Below are 18,470 nucleotides of genomic sequence, written 5' to 3' on the forward strand. Positions count from 1 at the left end.
TTATTGTTCTTAAATTAATCAAAATACTTAATACAAAGAGATACTAACTTGATTTGTAAATTTTCTCTTCAAAGTGCTTAGCAAGCTCCTGCTTCACTCCTAGGAGTGAGTCTGTCAACTCAGGTCTAAGAACTTTAACAAAGAAGGAAATAGTGATAGAGATATCACTATCTTATTGAGCCAAAATATTCCTGGAATGTGACAGTCATATCAGTTTCATTTTTTTTTCCCTAAACTTTTTTTTTTTTTTTTTTTTTTTTCCTAAGCCCCACAAGGAGATGAACAAATTGACAGAGATCAGGACCTTCTGGAAACTATAGTCTATGTAAAATTCTGAATTCTTACAAAAGTTTATAAAATCCTAAATTAGGTAATCAGATGTGATCTTGACCAAGGTTTAAAGGTATGAAACCAGTGAAGCTGGCCATCAACTTCATTCTTGTCTCCATTTATGTCTTTTATACCAAATCCAAAGATTCATCCAGAATATTTGAGAAGGTGTTGTCTGATGAAAGAGGTGTGTTTAGGTGGAAGAAGTGGGAGAAAGGGATAAGACTAGGTTTAAGAGCGGAAAGAGATCAAGGTACAAATCAGGGGGAGGAGGGAGTTGAGAGATAGGTTCCATGGGGAGAACCCAATCTGAAACTGAGTCAGGAGAGAGAGAGGATAGTTTCAGTTTCAATTTCAGATCCTTCACAACTTTGTTAGGCTTTTCTAAGAAGAATTTAAGACAAGAAATTTTTAAATATCCATTTCTTTCAGAGGCCTCTTATGCCAGTCTAAATTGCTTACCATTGAACATTTGGAATATTTGCGCCTTCAGATTCTAAGGTAACGCATAAATAGTTTAATTAATTTATATCTCAACTCATCCGGAGTGGCTACTGACAATCAAAATTGTCCCCAGTAATTGTCAGAGATTACAGAGATTACAGAGATTACAAAGCTGGATACATCTGGAGGTTTGTTGAGTGTTGGGTTGTCTATATTCAAATGTTTAAAAAAAGTAAGAGGAAAATCATCAGACCCTGAGGATCTTGGCAAGTGCCTGCACACCCAATCAGTGAGAGCCTTGAGTAGCGCAGGGGACCAAAACAAATATTTTTCAGCAAAAACTATATTTTAAGAGAAAAAAATAAAACCTTAGATGACACTTCGACACAGGGAAATAGAGAACTTGTCTATCAAGAATAAGATGTAAGCAGTTTCCATATCTCTGGTGTTCCAAGGAGAGGAATCATCAAGGAAACTCCCCTGTACTCTGTCCTTATCAAGGGGCCTGAGCTGACAATAGGAGATCCAGTCCTAATCTTCTCAGGGCACTAAAACTTGTGGAATAGAATAAACCAGTGCAGTGATAATCATAAGACTTTATGTGGAATGCCAGCCATAAGAGAAGTCCGAAGGAGTGTTCTACCTTAGGGAAGAAGGGCAGAATTTAGAAGTACAGGAATTGGGGTCAGCTAGTTTTGGAAAGAGTTGGTCAAAACTTCTTCAAAGAGGGAGAGATTGTTCTTATGGATCTTATGTAAACTGGGCATTGGAGTTCACCAAGAAGAGTGGTGCTATAGACTGAATTCCCTCCCAGAATCACAAGTTGAAATCTAATCCACAATGGGTATTAGGAGGTGGGGGTGTGCTTGGATCATGAGGGTAGAGCTCTTGTGAATGGGATTGGTCCCTTAAAGAAGAGACCCTTCACCCCTTTAGCCATGTGAACACATAGCAGGAAGACTGTCACCTATGAACCGAGAAATAGGCCTCACCAGATATCAAATCTGCAGGTGTCTTGACCTTGGACTTCCCATCTTCCAGAACTGTGAGAAATAAATTTCTGTTGTCTATAAGACATCCATTCTATTGTATTCAGTTATAGCAGCCAGAGCTAAGGAAGTAGGGGTGAGGAGGAAAAGCTATAGGGGCTTAGTTCAAGAGAAAGAAGGAACAGGTACATGTTGTGATGAGCCCTGGGTGTTATAGGCAACTAATGAATTGTTGAACACCACATCAAAAACTAATTATGTACTATGTGTTGGCTAACCGAACATAATTTATAAAAGGGGGTGGATAGGGAGGAGCAGCTGTGGAGGTTAAGGACATGTGAGGGCCTCAGTGGAACACGTCCAGTTCTTCCAGATTTCTTACACTTAAAAAAAGAGGCTTTAACCCACTGAGCCACTCCAGGCACCCCTCAAGATTTTATTCTTAAATAATCTCTACACCCAGCATGGGGCCTGAACTTAAACCCTGAGATCAAGAGTTGCCACGTGCTCTTCTGACAGAGCCAGTCAGGCACCGCAGCAGATGGTTAAATGGAATTACATCACTGTCAGGTGTTTTCATCACTCATGAGTCACGCATTTTATGCATATCATAATCTCTTAAAAAAACATGGAAAAATCACATGACTAGATAAAACTAAAACATGTATAGACAACATACATAAACATATAAAACAACATATTAAAATAATGGCTCTATTCACCTAAAAGAAGTCATCAAAGATGGAACAGGGAAATAAAGACCAGGTAACTTAAATACGACCATAAGTGCTTAAATAATACGAGTAAATAAAAAGATTTTTCAGTATGGAAAAAAAAAATCCAAAGGCAAGTGGTTTACAAGAAAGCCACATTTAAATGCAGCTGCACAGAAAAGCTAAAAGTTAAAAGTTAAGAGAGATACCATGGAAACACTCAACATAATAAAGCTGGCATGGGTATATTGGTATTAGTAAGTCATGAACCTCTAGGAAGTACGCTGGAAAAAAGGAGGGGTACTTCACAATGGCAGAAATGTGAAATCAGCAGTAGGGTAAAATGTTAATAATGTAGATGGCAATGTAACTTCAAAATATATGAAGCTAAAATAAATTAAAATAAATGGACAAATATACAAATCCACAAATGTAATTGGAGATTTTCCTACTTCTTTATCAATATCAAATAGAATTAGTTGATAAGAAATTAGTAGAGATACGAAATATTGGAACAACGCTATCAAACAACTTTATCTAAATGACAAGGATGTAATGCCATAACCATAATTCTAGAATTCTTTTCCAGTGCACAAAAAACCAATATATTCTATAAGCTGGGCCTTACAAGAATCCTTATTAATTACCAACACATCAAAATGAATCAGAGAATGTTACTGCATCACAGTACAAATAAATTAGAAAGCGATTTAGCAGAAATTAACATGAAAATTCTAAAATATTTGAAAATTAAACAACACATTCCTAGATAACCTAAAGATAAAAGAAAAAAAAAGTAAGTTAAATTACCTAAACTAGGAGTTAAAATTAAAATACCACGCATCAAAGGTGGATAACAATAGGGAAAAAATCCAAAAAATAAAAAAGTTGGTTCTTAGAAAATCTAGCTACACTGATCAATGCCTCACTAGTTTGATTAAGAAATGGAAAACAGGAATTAGAATATCAATAGTAAAATGGGAAACATTACAACATAATCTATAAGCAATGAAAGGTCACAAAATTATTTAAAACTTTATGCCAATGAGCACAACTTTGATGAAGTGGGCAAATAAATTCCTTGAAAAACTCAAATTACCAAAATGATAGAAGAGAACATAGAAAATCTGAATGGTCACTATCTGTCAAAGAAATTGAATCCGTAGTTTAAAAACCTTCCCCAAAGTAAACTCCAAGCTCCAATGGCTTCACTTGTGAATTCTATCAAACATTCAGGTAAAAAATAATAACAATCTTATATCAACCTTAAAAGAAAACAATAATATATTCATGTGTCTTTAACAAAATTTAAAAGTCATGCTCATTAAAAGACACAAATAAAATAAGCAGGCATGCAACAGACTGCAGAATGTTCTTAATGGTACATCAGCCTGACGGAGGACTGGAATCCTGAATTTTCATGGAACACCTGTGAAACAGCTGACAGAGTTCACCTGGGTATGAAGTCTTCCTGCAGCAAGATTTTCAGCCACTTCTTACAGAGTTAAACACGTCTTTACCGTGCAAATAAAAAATTCCATTTCTATGTATTTATGGGAGAAAAATGAATACATAGCCACACATACACAAAAATTGTATACAGGATTGTTCATAACATCATTTAAAAAAAAGTCCCCAATTGGGAGCAAACCAAATGTCCAGAAAGAGAACAGATACCCAAATAGTCACCTAGTCATAGAATGAAATCCAACTCAGGAATAGAAAGGAATGCCTTACTGACATACAGAACAGCAAGGATGAAACACGAGACTCCACATTAAGCCTAAAAAGCCTGACATGTGGAAGTAAATATTCCAAGAGACCATTTATTTGAAGTCGAGAAACCGACAAGTCTAGTCTCTGGTGCTAGAAAACACTACAGTGACAGCCAAGGGCAAGGCGGGGGTTACTGGCCAAGGAGCAGGGAAGAGCTTCCTGGGTTGATGGAAGTGTCCATCGTCTTGTTTTGGTTTGTGGTTGCTAATTTTTACACAATTGTCAAAAGTTGTCTGACCGAATGCTCAAGAACAATTCATTTTCCTTTATGTAGATTAAACCCTGATAAAGAAAACTAGTTTCTTTTTGCCTGATATGGAATCCATGTCTCCTTTTTCAACATCCTTCCCACATTCACTAGCAGAATTACAAAATGGATAGATAGATAGATAGATAGATAGACAGATGATAGACCAATAACAACGTGATATAATCCATGTACAGAATACAGAATTGTCAAACTTCTATGTTTGTATTGCAGATAATATGTTCTGAGAATTTATAATTTTACTCCCTTTATATAGTGAGATGTATACTGTGAATCGTCCCAATAGCTCCCCTCCAAAGACTGCCTCTGAGGTAAAGCCCAGTGAGGTTGCCTGTCACTTCCCGAAGGGCCACATCCAAAAACCTTAGTTGGAATGCAGGCAGCGGTATCACACATAGGTTCTGTCCACGGACACGGACTCCAGTGAGAACCTGTGTTTGAGGTGGTCATTTTAAGTTCTGAAAGACTGGCACAAGGGGGCCTTCATTTGAAGACTCCAGGAAGAAAGGGAAATGTTATGAGGAAGTAAGTCTATTTCTTTTCTCATTTTCTCTGCTGTTTTTTAGTTTTTCCTTCCCTGAAATGTTATCACCAAACCTCAAGGTGGAGCTATCATCACACAGTTTCTCACTGTGATGTTTTGTGATCAAAAACAACATTAACACTTTTCTTGTAAGCTGCTGCTTTCTTTGATTCATTCCTCAAATTACACTAATTATTTCATTGACCGGATAGGTCAGTGGTCAGTGAATCACACAAAACACATTTTCTACCATGACCTGGTACTAATTTTCTCTTCCCTCATACAAAAACTTGGCTGTGTGAGGAACTTTGCTATTATCTATACCATCTTAACTCCTTTCTTAAAAATGTTGCTATGACATTAAATTGTTTTCCATTTGAACAGCATGCTCTACGGCTTTACTATCCAATATAGCACCCAGTAGTCAAACATGGCTACTGACATTTAAATTTACATTCATTACAATTAAATAAAACTAAACTTTAAATAAAAACAAAAAGTTCTGGCTCAGTGGGTTAAGCCGCTGCCTTCGGCTCAGGTCATGATCTCGGGGTCCTGGGATCGAGTCCCGCATCGAGCTCTCTGCTCGGCGGGGAGTCTGCTTCCTCCTCTCTCTCTCTGCCTGCCTCTCTGCCTACTTGTGATCTCTTTCTGTCAAATAAATAAATAAAATCTTTAAAACAAAGAAACAAACAAACAAAAAGTTCTGTGGCAGTCCTGTGTGCATTCAAAGACTCAGTGGCCACATGTGTCTAGTAGTTCCTGTGTTAGAAAGGTATACATAGTACATTTTTGTTATCATAGAAATTCCTATGCAAGAGTTCTCCTCTAAATAACTTTAGTTTATGTGTTCACTTTTGAAGGATAAGACAGAACATATTGATCATAATGATAATTCAGACAGAAAGCAAAGTTCCTGACTGGAGAATCATTTTTCCTATGTTGTACTTACTTGATACTGTGGAAAGACAAACATTTTTGCTGACTTTTACGATATCCCTATATTTAAAGTTTCCCTATTGTTTATGTTTCTGTACACATACAAATGTACACAAAGGAGCATTCTGAGCAGCAGAAGTCAGATTCTGTGGTTAGACAGAGCTTTCCTCTATGATTCGATAATGCAGAATTCATGGGCTTGGTGAAGTATCTTCATAGTAAGACAGAAATGGCTTAAATGTCCAAATGTAGTAATTCTTAAAGGGTGAGGTTCTAATACTTTTTTTTTTTTTTTTAAGGAAAAGGAGTAGTTATTAAAAAGGTAGTGGGGTCTGGGGCATCTGTTCTTTTTTTTTTTTTTTTTTGGTAAGATTTTTTAAAATTTATTTATTTGACAGAGAGAGACATCACAAGTAGAGAGGCAGGCAGAGGGGGTGGGGGAAGCAGGCTCCCTGCTGAGCAGAGAGTACCATGAGGGGCTCCATCCCAGGACCCTGAGATCATGACCTGAGCTGGAGGCACAGGCGTAACCCACTGAGTCACCCAGATGCCCCTGGGGTATCTGTTCTTTTAACAAGCTCCAGATAATTCTTATCTGCCATGTGGTTTAACCACTACTGATAAGGTATATTTATGTGTCAGAATATATCAAGTGATTTTTGAAACAAAAGTTCTGTAGTTTTTCATGTTAGAGAAGAATGCTTCTTTCCTATTCCTTATGTACCCTAAAGGGGAGGAAACCTCTATTACTTTGGAGGATAATGAATGAATGGACATGCCTGTTCTTTTTCTTTTTACTTCCTTTCTGTTTCTCCCTATGGGAGGAGGACTGACTTTTCTGATAGGTCACACTGGAAATTAAAAAAAAAAAAATCAGATCAAACATCTCAGCCCTATACAATTTTCTATGGCTCTGCAAGAGGCTGGCCTCTATAGATACAGTTATTTTTGGATGGTCAGTCCAGGAATTTCATAACATGTCAGGGAACCCTGTTGTGACCAACATACGAGATACATTCTCCAATTCAGCCTTATCAACAATAGGGATCATAACTTCCTCCTCATCTAGTTGGTTCCAAACCCAAGAGCCTGACTCTCTCAAGCCCTAATGGACATTGCAGCAGGGGTCCTGAATCAAATCCAGATCATCTGCTTGGAAGGGCAGTATGCTCATAGTTTGTTTATTTTATATCTACCTTGTGCAGACACACACCACCACCACTTTGATACACCATTGCTTCCTACATACAAAAATGTTTTTCCCTTCCCTACTCCTTGATTAAAGAAATGAGACACTCATTTCATTCATGATGGAAAGAGGTGTTTGTCTCTCATCAGCTCTCAGGTGAGGGAGTGGGTTTGTCATGTTGCTTGAGAGTATTTTCCCTATTTTTTTTCTCTTGTAGGAGAATATAAAAAAGTAGTACAAATGTGGGAGGAGTACTGGTAGGTTCATTTAGCCTGTTGGCTTGGAATCCTCTGTCATCAAATGACATCCAAAGGCACTGTGGTTATTTTTCTGTGTTCAAATGTATGTTGGCCTTTATAAAGTATGTGTTAATTTTTATGAGTAGGATGAAGTTGATACAGAGAAGAGAGTGTAAACCAGATTGCTTTTTATTGTTTGTTTGTTTGTTTTAATTCATTCTCATACCCTGCATCTTTTGATTGGGGTACTTAGCTCATTTACATTCAGGATAACTATTGAGAGATATGAATTTAGTGCCATTGTATTGCCTATAAGGTGACTATTACCATATATTGTCTCTGTTCCTTTTTTGGTCTACTACTTTTAGGCTCTCTCTTTGCTTAGAGGACCCCTTTCAATATTTTCTGTAAGCTGGTCTGGTGTTTACAAATTCTTTTAGTTTCTGTTTGTCCTGGAAGCTTTTTTTTTTTTTTTAATTTTATTTGTTTACCAGACAGACAGAAATCACAAGTAGGCAGAGAGGGAGTAAGAGAGGCAGGCAGAGAGAGGGAAGCAGGCTCCCCACTGAGCAGAGAGCCTGTTGCAGGACTCGATCCCAGGACCCCAAGATCATGACCTGAGCTGAAGGCAGAGGCTTAACCCACTGAGCCACCCAGGCACCCCATGTCCTGGAAGATTTTTATATCTTCTTCTATTTTCAGTGATAGCCTAGCTGGATATAGTATGCTTGGCTGCATGTTTTTCTTGCTTAGTGCTCTGAATATATCATGCCGGTTCTTTCTGGCCTGCCAGGTCTCTGTGGATAAGTCTGCTGCCAATCTAATATTTTTACCATTGTATGTTACAGACTTCTTGTCCTGGGCTGCTTTTAGGATTTTCTCTTTGTCACTAAGACTTGTAAATTTTACTATTAGGTGACAGGGTATGGACCTATTCTTACTGATTTTGAGGGGGGTTCTCTGCACCTCCTGGATTTTGGTGCTTGTTCCCTTTGCCATATTAGGGAAATTCTCTACAATAATTCTCTCCAGTATACCTTCTGCTCCCCTCTCTCTTTCTTCTTCTTCTGGTATCCCAATTATTCTAATGTTGTTTCATCTTGTGGTATCACTTATTTCTCAAATTCTCCCTTCATGGTCCAGTGGTTGTTTGTCTCTCTTTTGCTCAGCTTCTTTATTCTCTGTTGTTCGGTCTTCTATATCACTAATTTTCTCTTCTGCCTCATTTATCCTGGCAGTAAGAGACTCCATTTTTTATTGCACCTCATTAATAGCTTTTTTTATTTCAGCTTGGTTAGATTTTAGTTCCTTTATTTCTCCAGAAAGGGTTCTTATTTCTCCATACAAGGTTTCTCTAATATCTTCCATGCCTTTTTCAAGTCCAGCTAGCACCTTGAGAATCATTCTGAACTCTAGATCTGACATATTACCAATGTCCATATTGACATATTAGATCCTTAGCCTTTGGTACTCCCTCTTGTTCTTTTTTTTTGTGGTGAGTTTTTCCACCTTGTCTTTTTATCCAGATAAGAATATATGAAGGAGAGAGTAAAATATGAAAAGGGTGGCAAAGACCCCAGGAAAATGTGATTTAACCAAATCTGAAAGGACCCCAAATCATAGGGAGAGGGAGGGGGGTAAAAAGAAGTTCAGGAAAAAAAAATTAAAAAAGAAAAAATATAAAAAAGAAAATATATATATTAGACTGGTGAATAGGACAGAGTCACCTACTTAATTTTGAGAATATTTTGGTCTCTTAGAAGGTTCTACATCCCAAAATTTTAAAGAATGGAAAAAATATATTTAATTATATACAAAATAAAATATACAAAATATACAAAATAAGCTTAAACGTGATGAAGAGATGGCATATGACTATAAAGATGAAAATTTTTTATTTTTTTAAAAGAATTTATTTATTTATTTGACAGACAGAGATCACAAGCAGGCAGAGAGGCAGGCAGAATGAGGAAGGGAAACATGCTCCCTGCTAAGCAGAAAGCCCGATGTGGGGCTTGATCCCAGTACCCTGAGTTCATGACCTGAGCTGAAGGCAGAGGCTTTAACTGACTGAGACACCCAGGTGCCCCAAGTTAAAAATTTATTTTTAAATTTCTAAAAAAGGAATTGATAAGATAAGTTGGTTGGGAGAATACAGAAAAAGAGTGGAGAGAATTTGTTCAGGCTGGAGACTACAACAAAGCCCTGTGCTAAATTTAGGGTATATATTTATCTATTAGAAGAAGTTGTATGCCAAATTTTTTTAGAAGAAAAAACCCTATGTGTATATAAATATAAAGGTAGGTACAATGAAGGATAAAATATGACTATAATAATGAAGTTTCAAAAATATTTTTTATGAAAGGTATTGTTAAGATAAACTAGTTAAAAAATGTGAAAAGAGGAGAGAGTAAATTTTTAAAAATTAGCATAAGAAAAAAATAAAATTAAAAAAAATTATCTTTGCAAGACTAATGAATCAAGGGGAAAGAGCCATGAATTCCATGCTTTGCTTTCTTCTCTGGAATTCTGCTGTTTTACTTGGCAAGTGAACTTGGTCTTGGCTGGATTTCTTGCTGCTCTTCTGGGGGAGGGGTTTGTTGTAGTGATTCTCAAGTGTCTTTGCCCAATGCAAAGTGCAGAATTGCACTGCCCTTACCAGGGGCCAGGCTAAATAATCTGCTTGGGTTCCTTTTTGGGAGCTTTTGCTCCCTAAATGCTCTCCATAGAGTTCTGGAGGATTGGAATGAAAATGGGGCCTCCCAATCTCTGGCCCAGAGGAGCCAGAGCTTGGGGCCCCACTCCTCAGTGCACCCTCAGAGAAAAGCTCTCAATCACTCAGGTCTCCTTGGCCTCTGGCTATGCTCCAAGCTCACCCAGCCTGTCACCAAGCATCTCTGTCTCTGGCACACAGCCTCGCCTGGAGTCTCCAAACCCAGCAAATCCCTGCACTCTTCCAGGGGGGTCTCCCTGGATCTTGTGGGGTCCCAGCTCAAAGAGCAGTGGTCTGACTGTGCCATGGATCACAGCTTAAGGTACCCCCAAGTTGAGAGCTCACTCCTCGGCTCTGTCTCTGTAGCTGGTTTCCCTGTTCTAATACCTGTGAGCTCTGTGACACTTAGACACCCCCGATCCTTCTGTGACCCCACAGGACCTGAGACCCTGCTGTCCCCATGTGGGCTTCACCCCGTCTTAGCCTCTGGAGCGATGTCTCTCAGTGGAGCAGACTTTTAAATGTTCTGATTTTGTGCTCCATTGCTCTGCCACTTGTGGGGAGCCGCCCCCCACCCCCTGGCGTCTATCTTTCCTTCTCTTTGGATTCACTTCTCTGCAGGTTCTACCTTTCAGAAAGTGGTCGATTTTCTTTTTCTAGAATTGCTGCTCTTCCTCTCTTTGATCTCCTGTTGGATTTGTAGGTGTTTGGAATGGTTTGATAAACTATCTAGCTGATCTCCTGCTATCTGATGTCATCTCAGCCTGCTATTCCTCTACCATCTTTGATTAGATCCCAGGTTGCTTTGGAAAAAGGAAGAGCCATTATAAGAAGGCAAAAGACTGATGAGCCCTTTTTAATCATACACGATAATTACATAGAATGACACTAGGTTTTAAGATGATAGATGAGACAACTCTCTCAAGATAATAGCCAACTATTCAGCCTCAATTTTTTAATCCTAGAAAGTGAAATATCTGGATGCTTCTGCCAGTTATGAAGTGGTGGAAATGAGTTACAACCACCAAATACCAAAACAAGGAGAAGCATCCTATGACCAGGATGTGATAGACAAAGACATGGAGAGAGAGGAGTCAGCAAGAACATAGAGGCAAAGAAAGCACAGAAGAGACCTGCATATTGTGTATTAACTACATTCCTCTTGTGAAATCCAGAGTTGTTTTGGTTGCAACCTGTTTAAGTATGAAACAAGTATGCATAAATGAAAACCCAAAGCTGTTTCCCCCTGCTAGTAGTAATGAACTTGTGCTGAGTTAGTGAGCACAGACTTGTGTGAAAGACGTCACAAGATCCCACCATCCAGGAGGCCCAATATTGCCACCCTGTTGATATCACCCTTGGAAAAGAATTTCAATTTTAAGAGGGACTAAACTTCTATTCCAAAAGAGCACATCTATAGTAAATGAATAAGACCAAAACCAGGAACACTGACTTCTATTCTGAGACACATGATTGGAGACATTTATAAGCCAACAGGAGTTCATTTGGAAGAGGGTGAATAGGGTGCTAAGGGAATTCAAAATTACATTTTCTTAAGGATCTCAGTGTATTTTACCTGCAGAGAAGACTCATGAGATATATAAGAGTTGTCTTCAAATATATGAAGAATTGTCAAATGAAACAGAGACTAGATTTGTCTTCTTTGGTCCTGGCAAGAAAACTAGTACCTAATTTCTAGTACTAGAAATTATAAGGAACTAGGTTTCAGATTGCATCAGGAGCAATTTTTCTGATGGTTAATTCTAGACTACTTGGAACAGCATTCATCACTGATGAACATGTTTACAACCTTCATAGTTGGCTTCAGTAAGCTCACCTCTTGATTTTTCTTATAGACTGTTCATATTGTTGGTCACAACAAGAGTTTACTCATGGAGCAGTCTGATGTTGTAACTTCTCACACCACCACCATACAATGAAGGACTAGATACTTACCAAAGTGGATTAAGTGGGGATCTGACATCAAATATTATTATTTTTTATCATGAAGGCAGGAGCCTAGTACCTTGTCAGTAGACTTCTAGTGTACAGTGAAAAATAGAGAAATTTTTAGAATGTCCAAAGCTCCTTTCTTCTATTCCTTTCCCCAGAGTGATATTCTTTGTATTTGAGACCTTAAATAACCTTTCAGTTAAAAACCTAAATCCAGAATAGGGTTTTAATAAAAGCTTAACATTGGGTAATTGTTAAAACCATCTGTGTTAATATTTTTTTCCAAGGGTGAAAATGTATTTTCTTTTTTTTTTTTTCAAGATTTATTTATTTATTTATTTGAAAGATAGAGAGATCACAAGTAGGCAGAGAGGCAAGCAGAGGGAGAAGGGGAAGCAGGCTCCCTGCTGAACAAGGAGCCCAATGCGGGGTTCGATCCCAGGACCCTGGGACCATGCCCTGAGCCAAAGGCAGAGGTTTAACCCACTGAGCCACCCAGGTGCCCCTGAAAATGTATTTTCAAATGTTAACTAATTCAACTTACCAGGAATCCTGACCTAAAAAATGCCATAATGTAAAAAACATTTCTCCTTCCAGTTTATCCCCCTGCCAAAGGTTTTCCTTTCAGAAATACTAAAAAAGTTGATTTTATCAGTCATCACTCATTCTTTTGGCAGGATTGTTGTGGTGTTAAATTCACATTGTGAATATTTTTAACAGCAGCGCAAAGCAAGAGAATCCAAATGTTTACATGGCAGTCTTAGTAAGACAATGTTCAGAAGGTAAACATAATTCTTCTCATCTCTCTTGCCCTCTGCAAAATTTTATGAGATGAGAAACAAAGACCTTGAGCAAAGACCCTGTGCACTTTTTTCCTTTTCATCATGAAAGGTCAGTCTATAGCGACAGAAAGTTTCACAAAGCTTATCTCATTTTTGGTTCAGAAATCCATTATAAGAAAAAAAAAAAAAAGACATCAATCAATCTGCTCTGAATAAGGTCACCACAGAACCCTGAAAAGAAGGAGATGTTGGGTGCACATATTAGACTTGAAAATTAAATCAGAAACTTCTAGGAAATCATGGAATATGTACACATGTACACTTAGAATATGTGCACAGCTTAAACTTAGTTATTATACAGTTGCAGGTCATAGCTACATGACACATATACATGTTATCAATAATTCTGTATGCTCATTCTAGTCAGAGACCTAATATATGCAGTAATTTTCAGTCCAATTTAAAAAAAAATCAATGCCAGAAGTAGCTTGAAGGCTTTAAAAAAATTTTTTTTTTCAGTTTTCAAGTTCAATGCCTTCACTAACATCCTTTCACTTACCTATTCCCCACACCAAAATCTTAAAAGATAATCCAACATGAAAAAAGTTATGTGGGGATTATATTAAGGCAAAGATGTAAAATGCTGAGTAAAGTTGAATTAGCATCTAACACATTGTAGCCATAAAATAATTTTATATTTTTTTAAAAACATTAAGAGGCATCTAAGGCCAACAAGAGATATGGATTAGGTTGCCTGGATTAAAAGTTATATTTTCTATTTAGGAATGTCTTTGGATCACCTACACTCAAGTAATAATAAAAAATAATAAAAATAAAGTAAGAATGAGAAATTCTAAAAAAATAATCTTTGTACTTGGGCTTCAATAATCTGTCTAGTTTTAACTCATAAAACTTGTAAAGTTTTTGTTTGTACTCTAAAAACCTGAAGATATCTGTAGTTTCATGAGTTATGATAACAATTTTCTCCATTATTAGACAATGTCTTATTGTACTAATGATCTCATAATTCAACAATATTATCCCCACTACTTTTTAAATCTCCAATTGAGAAATTATGAACTCAAACTTTAGGAATGGTTCAAATCTAATGAATACAATTTTTAGCTACCTCTAATATAGATCTGAAACATTTTGTTCTAAAAGCCATTTGAATTCTATATTAAAAGTAATTTGTTTTCATTTCTACTAATCTTTTAGATTTTAAAAAGTTACACAGGAGTTGAAAATTGTCTTTTATAATTTTAGAACATCAATAAAATTCATGAATATCAAATAGAGTCATAACCCAAAGGATACCTAATGAATACAGTTAGGGCATTGTGTTTTGGCCTCTGAAAAGTAGACTCCAATCACTGATATAAAGCAGTATTAAACTATGATTCAGCAGTGACCCCAAATAGGGCAGCTTGAAGGAAACATTGGAGAACACAATCATTCTATTTAATATCTTAATGACCTGTGTCATTTTTCAACTCCTAGAACTTGGTCTCTTTTAGGTTCCTCCTATTTTCGTATCTCACCACTCCAGCTACCAAATCTGCTCTTGGTAAAGAATGTATAATAAATTTCTATCAACTAAGATGCACATTTTATTTTAAAACACATCTGGAGTTGTGTATTGCTCTGGATTTTAAAATATTTAAAAACCCGGAATTTCCACTTATTAGCTAGGCCACTATGTCTTCAGATTATTGAAGGGACTCACCGAACTTAGAGCCTACTCAATGTCAGACTTTAATAGGGAGCTACTTTTAATACCAGGCATTTTGTTTTGTCAGGTTAATTTAATTGTACAAGCCATTCTTATCCATTCTCAGTCCCCTGGTGTGGTAAGCAGGTTCTTGATGAGTGGTAAAATAGATGAAAAGTTCACTGTGCATGAAGTTTTGTGACCTATTACTGTTGAGCATTTGCTGGGGAATAGTTTCCTTGCTTGAGTGACCTCTAAACAGAAGGCCCCAAATGACACAAAACTTCTGTTTTAATTTTGATGACATTTAATACATTTTCTACTATTGCAGGGGATGGAAATCCAAATTTAGAGTAAATGTCCCAGTAAAGCCACTCAATACCCTTTTGGGCACACAGGCAATGGGCCCATGTAATCCATTTGCCACTTATGAGTGGGTTTGGATCCTCCAGATATGTCACCCATGGGTCCTTCAGTCTTCGATGGCCCTTCATGATGTCTCCAAAGAATGGATGGTGTCATCTACTTGTTGGTTCCAGTTCTCTTTTTAATTCTCCCTTCCCATTTTATTATGTGTTCCATAACACAGGTGCTTGTTACTAATTACATAAAGCTTATGTTTTAGGACACATTACCAGTCCTTTGTATATAGCTCAATAACTGGCATTCCATTGGTTATATGTATCTCTTCTATTTTCAGTCAGAATGTAACCATCAGTCAACCACCTGTTAACCCTCTACCCTTGAGCTATCATCAATAAACCATGCTTGGTTTTTTACATCCGTTGATAGTTGGCTAAAAGTAGGTTTCCATTTACCTGTGGGATTAGGTGTATCAGAAGGATTTAAGGCAGGATTTTAAAACATAGTTACCTCTGTTTATGTATACAGTAAATACCTCTTGTGTTTACCTCATGTGTGTATATGTTCCTGAATATACTAATCTACCAATATAATACCATTTAATGAAGAATTCTTTTTGTATCACTCTCCTTCTTGAAGTATCATTCTGTCATAATTGATGACTGAATCAGTATTTCAAATCTCAAAAGATTTTTATGCTTTTATATATAAAAAAATGCTTCAGTTAAGGCTCAATAATAAGCCAGTAGTTATCTCTTAAAGAGCATATAATTGGCAGATGTCTTAGGCAACTTCATAATCTGAGATCCTAGTGACCATTATTGACTAATAGTCAAGGACATACCAGTAGATGTAAGTGGGCATTATTGACACTGGTGTCATCTAAGCATGGGTATTTGAAGCCCTCAATATGACTGATTGAGTTCTTCAGAGTTCTAATAAAGACTAGCCATTCAGAATACCATGTAATTAAGTTTTCTCCTGTGTGAGTTTATGAATGGCAGTGAGCAGAATCATTAAATGTGGGAAAAGACACCACAGCAGCCAATTAAGTTTTTATTTCAATTTTGGACCTAGCAGGTAAAACAATTTAATGTTGGTTTTAGGTGAAATGTCTCAAGCAACTCCAGTCCAAATTATTCCCAAGAATTTCTTCTTTTGTGTTGGAATTTGTTGTGTTTTGTTTTAAAACAGGATTAATTGGGGGCACATGGGAGGCTCAGTGGGTTAAAGCCTCTGCCTTCGGCTCAGGTCATGAACCCAGGCTCCTAGGATCGAACCCAGGGTCCTGGGATCAAGCCCTGCATCGGGCTCTCTGCTCAGCAGGGAGCCTGCTTCCTCCTCTCTCTCTTGCTGCCTCTCTGCCTATTTGTGATCTCTGTCTGTCAAATAAATAATAAAATCTTTAAAAAGCAAACAAACAAACAAACAAACAAACAAAAAAAACAGGATTAATCATCCATCCCCAATGGTGCTTACATAATTAAACAGAACTGTTATTCAATTTTAGTTTGATCTTTAGATCCAAACATTATATTGTCAATATAACAATTGATGATGCTTTCCAATTGCTTCTAATTTGAGTCTCTTTTCACTAAGCTATACAATAAAAAGGAAATTTTAAATACAGATGTGGGATAATAGTAAACTTATGTTGGTGTTTATCACACTTAATGGAAATAGGTATTAACTCTATTCCAAAATAAGAATTAAAAGTAATAATTTGCTGAACTGAGGATTCGTTCTTAGCTTGTGGTTGGCCTGAATTGTTACATTTTGTCAATTACAGCTGATGTTGCTGGAGATACCACTTTGTGTAGTTTCTTGTAATCCACTATTGACCTCCAGAATCACCAATTTTCTTCCAGATCATGAGAGAGTATTAAACACAGAATCTGTACATACTAGTTCAACTGTACCTAATATATTTGCAATTAGAACTTAAATCTTTTTATAGCCCTAGGTTTTCTATATATTAAACTAACTATTTGATTTGGCTTTGGTAGTTCCCAACACATGACATCCCTACCAATAACACATTCAAGGCGGGGTGGTTCAACTATCATACCTAACTTCTCTTCACAAATTCTCATTCACACCTATAATTTTGGTTTTAAATCTTCTAATCATATGACTATATTTCTCTAATTTGGTCACATTGGTCTTTTATTTGTTACTGGAAGCTTTATTTTGACCGTACATTGTGTGCCACTGTCTAACGGACACACTAAGTTTTCTTTATTAACTCTAGATAATTAAACCACCCCACAGTGAAGGTTTCTGGTCCCTACTGCAGGATTGCTCTAAGAAACCATGGTCATTGCTACTCAAAATTGTAGCCCTATTCTCCATCTTATACCATTTGGTTCTAAAAGGATTATGCATTCTGCATATTTCCTTCAGGTTTTTAAAATTCATCAAAGCTAGGATAAATCCAGTTGATATGCCACAGTCCCCTAGTATCTGAGGAGTCCACTCAGTCTTCAGTAGTGGTCCATCAAAATCTTGGTAGGCACCTGATCCATATCCTTCCTTTTCATTACATCTGTATTAACTGTCTAAAGACTTCCGTTCAATGCATTCTACCTAGTATACTGTTTCTTATCTAAAAATTTGTCATCCCTTCTGTTCTGAAAACTTGAGTCTTTCGCACATAAGTCCGTCTCATTTTCGTAATGGAACTGACGAGACTATAAAAACTTCCTTCACAGAAGTTTTCCTCTCATAATAAGGTAACCTTTGGAGCCCACACCTTACCAGGGAAGTACTCTTTTATTACAGCATGGTTACAGTCAGAGTCAAAGCATAAAATTATGTGAGGCTTTATCATCCTCATATAGCTAATCCAATGTGGCTTACATTGTCAACATATTAACATCCTCAGTAAGAGATGCTATTTTATAATCAACATGAAGGAGGAGAAAGGATAGTTTTCTTTCATGTAAGGATTGCTTGTATTCCTGTTTTAATTCAGATAAAGCAAATTGGGGGTAGGGCTGGAGGCATTTGTATTCATGTGCATAATGTAAAAGTAGACACCAACTGAGAGTCTTATAGACTCGTCTTTTATATTTCCTTCAGATTTTTTGAATAGATGAAAGCTAGGATAACTTGATTCCAACATCTCCTTCTATCCATTATGTCAGAGACAAAAAAAATAGGAAATATTATACATAAAACCAGTGCCATTACGGTTCTTTAGGGAGCTGCCTACATCTGTTCATTAAATTAGTCACCTTTTTGGTAGGATATTCTCTAGTTTACTAGTTTTCTGTTTGGAAGTTTCACTTTTATAGTTGTTTCAGTGATGAGGGGTTAAATAAGGGTCAAAAAGGTGGGCCACTAGCATTATTCAGTCTCTTGATGGGACCATTTTTGGTTTCTAACTCAAGCAACAACAACTTGCAACTTGATTCTGAATCTTGGATTGCTCTGGAAGTGATTCTGTATTGACTAATCACTGATTTATCCTCAGCTTGTGTTTTGTTCCTTATCCACTTACCTATTCCTTCCTCAGGATATATTGCCTCTAAATTCC

Source organism: Mustela nivalis (genome assembly GCF_964662115.1).
Source record: "Mustela nivalis genome assembly, chromosome: 11".
Lineage (NCBI taxonomy): Eukaryota > Metazoa > Chordata > Mammalia > Carnivora > Mustelidae > Mustela > Mustela nivalis.